Source organism: Procambarus clarkii, chromosome 60 (genome assembly GCF_040958095.1).
Source record: "Procambarus clarkii isolate CNS0578487 chromosome 60, FALCON_Pclarkii_2.0, whole genome shotgun sequence".
NCBI lineage: Eukaryota > Metazoa > Arthropoda > Malacostraca > Decapoda > Cambaridae > Procambarus > Procambarus clarkii.
In genome coordinates this window covers 4,705,031-4,712,755 of record NC_091209.1, presented here as the reverse complement: position 1 = coordinate 4,712,755, position 7,725 = coordinate 4,705,031, and positions in this window count along the sequence as shown.

Here is a 7,725-nt window from a genome sequence, read left to right as displayed (position 1 = left end):
AAATTTGATTAATACATCAAATAATTTGGGAATCTATCTGTTCTTTACACTCAGTATGTAGAACGGTCTCGTTTCAATGCCACAACTCGTCAAAATCGGCATGTTTCATACACATTCGTTCTTGGATAAAAATGTTATTGTACCAGTAAATTAGTTCGTTGCATCTCCATTATCGTGCACGTGCGCCTCTGAGAGCGTGCCAATACGCTCAATAGGCCTCAGGAATTGATTAAAGTATGCTTCCTAATTAGAAAACTTGAACTAGCTAGCCTCCCGCAGTTGATAAGCCTCTTTAATCCCAATAACAAAACTATATTAGGCTACATATAAGGAGGTCGTCTCTGGCGAAGGGGGCCGCGTTCTAGATGATCACGTCATAGATATAGGGAAGTGGTGATAAAGTTTTTAATAACTTGAAAAGATTTACCCTATAAGCTTTGCTATATACAAATATATAACTATATATATATATATATATATCATATATATATATAATATATATATATATATATATATATATATATATATATATATATATATATCACTAAGAACTCTTTGACCCGGCCCGGATTCGAACCCATGCCGTCCAGGATCACCCCTAAACGTACACAGTACCGTGACCAACCGCACCAATGATCGGTAGACGACTATACTTGTGTTATTGTTATAAACAGCCTCCTGGTGCTTCGGTGCTCATTAACTCTTTAATAATTGTAAAACAAAGCCGCCAAAGATTGAGAAAAGATGTACAGGTTCGTAAGTGCTTGCGGAATTGCTTCATGAATCCGGGAAATAATACAGTACTTGGTAAGCTCAACGAATGACCAACGCTGTCGTCAAAGTCAGCGTTGATACTTATTGAGTATATGTTGAAAAACAAGTGGTGTGTGTAGAGAAACACTAAATTGAGAGTAGACATTATTCCAGATAACTTACCAATCAGTAGTTCGTGAATATTTGTACATTCAGAGGTCTAGCTGCTTATATGAGGAGACGAAGAGCGAGATCAACGCGGCCTCAGACCAGTGTGGCTTAAAGTTTAAATATTTTAAATTCATATTTTTCTGTTGGACTTCCAGGTTGTGCAACTTTTTAGCATATCGTAGTCAATGGGTTAGGATTCAGCTTCGATTCCGTTGTCCGGCTGCAAAAAGTTTCTCAAACATGTCACATTATTGTGATTTCATTGTATATCGGAAGTTCTTGATTCGGATGAGGGAGCAGTAGTACTCAATGGTGCTATTTTACATGTTATTGTCGGAACACACATACTAATTATCTCTCCCCTCGGTAGACGTCTTTCACTAGACAAGTGATTGTCCTCCTAACAGAACGTCGCATACCTTACCCGAGGCCGAAAATCGTTGCACTAGGAGCCCATCCAAGGCTCCTATATATTATCACCCAATCCCACTCATATACATATCCAACCCACGTTTGAAACAATCGAGGGACCCCTCCTCCACCACATTATGTGGTAATTAGTTCCACAAGTCAACAACCGGTTTTTGTTGATTTGTGGAACCAATTGCCGCGTAACGTGATGGAGGTTGGGTCTCTCGATTGTTTCAAGCGTGGGTTGGACATGTATATGAGTGGGATTGGGTGGTTATAAATAGGAGCTGCCTCGTATGGGCCAATAGGCCATCTGCAGTTACCTTTGTTCTTATGTTCTTATAAATAGGAGCTGTCTCGTATGGGCCAATAGGCCTTCTGCAGTTACCTTTGTTCTTATGTTCCTATTGAGGGTTACAAGAGAGCTAATGGACATAACAAAGGGAATATTAATTGGGTATTAAAAGTATCATCACGATACAGAACTCGAAACATTGGGTATAAACTGGATAGGTTTATATTTCGGAAAAACCTGGGTAAATACTGGTTCGGTAACACGGTTGTTGATTTGTGGAATCAATTACTGCGTAACATAATAAGAGTAGGGTCCCTTGATTGTTTCAAGCGTAGGTTGGACATATATATGAATGAGATTAGGTGGTTTTAAATAGGAGCGGCCTCGTATGGGCCAATAGGTCTTCTACCGTTACCTTTATTCTTATTTTTTTGCAAAAGAACATAAAATAGATCACTTGCCTTGAAAACATAGATTAGTTCCTGATACTAAATAATATCCGAAATTTAAAGCCAAAAGAGTTCAAATTTATGTGCAAATTTTCGAAGTAAGGTAATAGGTTTGTTTTTATAATTTGTATTCTAGAAACTTATTTTTAATTAATAACAAGTGAGGCAGCGTGAAGCAGCCAGCACATGTACCTCAATCTCCAGGCATGTCACGTCACCTCGTCCTAGCGCGACCTATATATTAACTTCCAAACAAGAGTTAGTTATTCATTTGCAGTTGGTTGCGTGTTGGAACAATTTCTACTGTCAGTCTGTCACACGTTCCGAGACAATGGATACCACTGCTGCAGATGATTATTTTCCTAGTCTTCCACTATCGATCTTAGTCGACGTAATGAACCTCGGTGAAGGATTTTCTGGCGACAAAATGTTAGAATTTATTGACAAATCAAAAGCCATTCTTAATGACTTGCATAATAACGATTCTACGATGTTATTCACTAGCAGCGTACAACTTGGAATTTTGTGCGCATTAACTCTCTCCATGCGTACGACGTCGGTCAAGATGACGGGGCAATGGGAAGATGTCCTTTGGGGAATTATTGACCTAGCACCATCTTGTGAGCCTGATAATGACATCAATTTAAGCGCACTCGAGTCTGTCGTGAAGCCCTGGATACTAACAATGTTCGCAGACCCAGAGATGTGCCCTAACCCGTACCTGCGTCTGAGAATGGTTCACTTAATCCACATTTGGCCAGAGACTTTCTTACAGGATGCCGCCTCGGGAATGCAAGCAGCTGCAGGCCTTGTGATCAACGGAAAATATATGGATCGCGATCATTTATGTACAGATGATGAAGCTCCAATATTACTTCATGAACTTAAAGATATGTTAGTCACCCTTGATGAATATGGCCACCTTGATGGTATTGGTGATGCAGCAGTTGACCAGTTAACAAGAATAAATGTCGGACCAGAAGTATCCTTACTCTACAATCTAATGAAGGTCTTAAAACAAATGGCGGAGGAATCCCTAAATTTAATAGGAAAGAAGAGGTTATATATGACCGAGCATGTTATTCATTTGTATATGGAGTTTGTCGATTTACGGAAACTCAGGAAGGCTTATCGAGCTCCTGGCCTGGCTAAGGTCGTTGCAGATACCCTAGTTGCCATAACAGTGTCATTTGTTACAATTGGCTTGACCTCAGAAGATATTGAAGGAAACAGATACAAGTTTTTTGCGGACCTCTTTGATAGTACTTACAAAAGCATACGTGAATCAGAAATATTTAGTTCGGTCTATCAGGTTCTGCGACTTGACCACGCACAGTATCTATCTTCCCTTGGGAAGAAGGCAGCCGATTCCAATATTTTCTTTCATCATTTCCCAGTGCCGTATCAGGAATCATCGGAGGAGGTCCCGGAAGAGTTCAGAGACAGCGTGACGCTGGCGGTGATGGAGGCGCCGGTGCTGCTGCACTCGTCCAAGATGGTGACAGACGAGTCGACGCTGATTCGCCTGCTACTGGAGTCCGGGCTGGACCCCTTCACGCGGTGTCCTCTAGACCAGGGCTCCTATAGTCGTCTTCCCCAACTCCAGGCGGACATCCTTGCATGGAAGGAAACTACCAAACTTGTGGAATAATATAATTGATAGACATATTCAACACTGAAAATATTCAAATCGCCTGCTACTTCTGCAGTTTATTCTGACATGGTAATGAAGTTTACTGAATTTAAGAGAGGCCTCTGCACTAAATTTGTTCAATTTTTTTATATATCTTGTAACTTAAATATGAATGAGATGTTAAATTTTCTTTTAATAAATGTAAACAACAATTCATTAAGAGTTTATTCTCACCTGTTTTTGGACAATAATTTTATCAATTTTTATATCCATTTGTTATGAAATTATCTGCCAGAATCATTGATGAAATTTGTGAAAAAAATTAAAATTGGATCCCCAATAACGACTTATTGGAATTAATTATACCTGCTTGAATCCATAATTACAAATTCTAATCATTGTCATGCTGAAATGTTCTTCGAACTGGAGATAAATGTAAAGCATATTTTTGCTCAATTGAAAGCCAAGGGTATGGAAGGGAAGGGCACTATCAGTGAGAAAACGTTGTTGTTGTTGTAGATTTAGCTATTCAGAACGAAATGACCATGTAGCAGGAGCTGTTGTGAGCCCGTAATTGAGTTCGGTTATTCGCGATAACTGATATTTGGGTCAAAGTATTAAATGGAGGTGGTGTTTCCCCCTTTTTCTGTTTTATTAACATTATATTAGTGGCGGATGTGGGTGCAGAATGTTCACTAGTGAGTCCCATTCCTTAACAGCTTTTCTAATCATTGTAGTCGTTGTGGAATGTATGGCTACTGCAATGTCTCTGTATATTTTTTTCTCAGGCTTCAAACAGTATAACCCAGTGGCTTGTTCGTACCATATCGCAGTGGATCTTCCTTCCTCTACTTTGGGTCTCTGGCGACTTTTTATAGTTGGGCGTATTTTCTTCTTGATTTGCTCTGTGAAAAACTTGGAGGTATTTGAACCTGTACAACAGTAAGAGCAGTCGCAGTTTTTGCTAGTGAGTTTGCCTTTTCATTACGATCTATGCCAATGTAACTTGGTATCCAATCTAGGGTGATTAACAGTCTTAGATTATGGCTTCTTTTCCTATATGTTGGATTTCTGCGAGGAGTTGTATATTATCTCTGTGTTGACTGGATATGGAAAGTGCCACTATATAGCACTTGGAACGGGGGAGGGGGTCAGGATTTGGGATTGGACGGGAGGAAAGGTGAAAGGTGCCCAAACAGTTAGGCAGTTTAGGAAAAGGAAAGGTGCCCAACCAGTTGGACAGTTGGGGATTGGAGCAAATCAAGAGGAAAATACTCCCAACCATCAAGTGGCACAGAGCCAAAGTAGCAGAAGGAAGATCCACTGGGACTGATTAGGATTTAGCCATCCAAGAGATGCCAGGTGCCCGTAATTCTTTTCTAAATCTAATGTTACTCAATTTATACCCATTGCTACTAGACCACCCAGTACAGGATACGAGTATGTCATTATATTTCTTTGACTAATTGGCATTTCCAGCTTCCACCTGTATTAATTTGTTTGTATTTTTTTCCCTTTCCTTTACAAAAGCTTTTGATATGCACTTTGTCTATTCACAGCTGATGGTGGTGGGAGAAAGTAGCAAGTGAATATTGTTATTGAATATAGCCTGGTATTAGAATGACCTAGCCTGGCTTTAGCGTTTCGGTCAAGATATAGGGAAAAACACTTAGACTAAAACTTAAAACTAATTGAGATCAAAACATAAATTGAATAATTTGTATTAATTATTAATAAATTTGATTAATACATCAAATAATTTGGGAATCTATCTGTTCTTTACACTCAGTATGTAGAACGGTCTCGTTTCAATGCCACAACTCGTCAAAATCGGCATGTTTCATACACATTCGTTCTTGGATAAAAATGTTCTTGTACCAGTAAATTAGTTCGTTGCATCTCCATTATCGTGCACGTGCGCTCTGAGAGCGTGCCAATACGCTCAATAGGCCTCAGGAATTGATTAAAGTATGCTTCCTAATTAGAAAACTTGAACTAGCTAGCCTCCCGCAGTTGATAAGCCTCTTTAATCCCAACAACAAAACTATATTAGGCTACATATAAGGAGGTCGTCTCTGGCGAAGGGGGCCGCGTTCTAGATGATCACGTCATAGATATAGGGAAGTGGTGATAAAGTTTTTAATAACTTGAAAAGATTTACCCTATAAGCTTTGCCTGTATTATTCAGACACAAATATATATATATATATATATATATATATATATATATATATATATATATATATATATATATATATATATATATATATATATATATCACTAAGAACTCTTTGACCCGGCCAGGATTCGAACCCATGCCGTCCAGGATCACCCCTAAACGTACACAGTACCGTGACCACCGCACCAATGATCGTTAGACGATATACTTGTTGTTATTGTTATAAACAGCCTCCTGGTGCTTCGGTGCTCATTAACTCTTTAATAATTGTAAACAAAGCCGCCAAAGATTGAGAAAAGATGTACAGGTTCGTAAGTGCTTGCGGAATTGCTTCATGAATCCGGGAAATATACAGTACTTGTTAAGCTCAACGAATGACCAACGCTGTCGTCAAAGTCAGCGTTGATACTTATTGAGTATATGTTGAAAAACAAGTGGTGTGTGTAGAGAAACACTAAATTGAGAGTAGACATTATTCCAGATAACTTACCATCAGTAGTTCGTGAATATTTGTACATTCAGAGGTCTAGCTGCTTATATGAGGAGACGAAGAGCGAGATCAACGCGGCCTCAGACCAGTGTGGCTTAAAGTTTAAATATTTTAAATTCATATTTTTCTGTTGGACTCCAGGTTGTGCAACTTTTAGCATATCGTAGTCAATGGGTTAGGATTCAGCTTCGATTCCGTTGTCCGGCTGCAAAAAGTTTCTCAAACATGTCACATTATTGTGATTTCATTGTATATCGGAAGTTCTTGATTCGGATGAGGGAGCAGTAGTACTCAATGGTGCTATTTTACATGTTATTGTCGGAACACACATACTAATTATCTCTCCCCTCGGTAGACGTCTTTCACTAGACAAGTGATTGTCCTCCTAACAGAACGTCGCATACCTTACCCGAGGCCGAAAATCGTTGCACTAGGAGCCCATCCAAGGCTCCTATATATTATCACCCAATCCCACTCATATACATATCCAACCCACGTTTGAAACAATCGAGGGACCCCTCCTCCACCACATTATGTGGTAATTAGTTCCACAAGTCAACAACCGGTTTTTGTTGATTTGTGGAACCAATTGCCGCGTAACGTGATGGAGGTTGGGTCTCTCGATTGTTTCAAGCGTGGGTTGGACATGTATATGAGTGGGATTGGGTGGTTATAAATAGGAGCTGCCTCGTATGGGCCAATAGGCCATCTGCAGTTACCTTTGTTCTTATGTTCTTATAAATAGGAGCTGTCTCGTATGGGCCAATAGGCCTTCTGCAGTTACCTTTGTTCTTATGTTCCTATTGAGGGTTACAAGAGAGCTAATGGACATAACAAAGGGAATATTAATTGGGTATTAAAAGTATCATCACGATACAGAACTCGAAACATTGGGTATAAACTGGATAGGTTTATATTTCGGAAAAACCTGGGTAAATACTGGTTCGGTAACACGGTTGTTGATTTGTGGAATCAATTACTGCGTAACATAATAAGAGTAGGGTCCCTTGATTGTTTCAAGCGTAGGTTGGACATATATATGAATGAGATTAGGTGGTTTTAAATAGGAGCGGCCTCGTATGGGCCAATAGGTCTTCTACCGTTACCTTTATTCTTATTTTTTTGCAAAAGAACATAAAATAGATCACTTGCCTTGAAAACATAGATTAGTTCCTGATACTAAATAATATCCGAAATTTAAAGCCAAAAGAGTTCAAATTTATGTGCAAATTTTCGAAGTAAGGTAATAGGTTTGTTTTTATAATTTGTATTCTAGAAACTTATTTTTAATTAATAACAAGTGAGGCAGCGTGAAGCAGCCAGCACATGTACCTCAATCTCCAG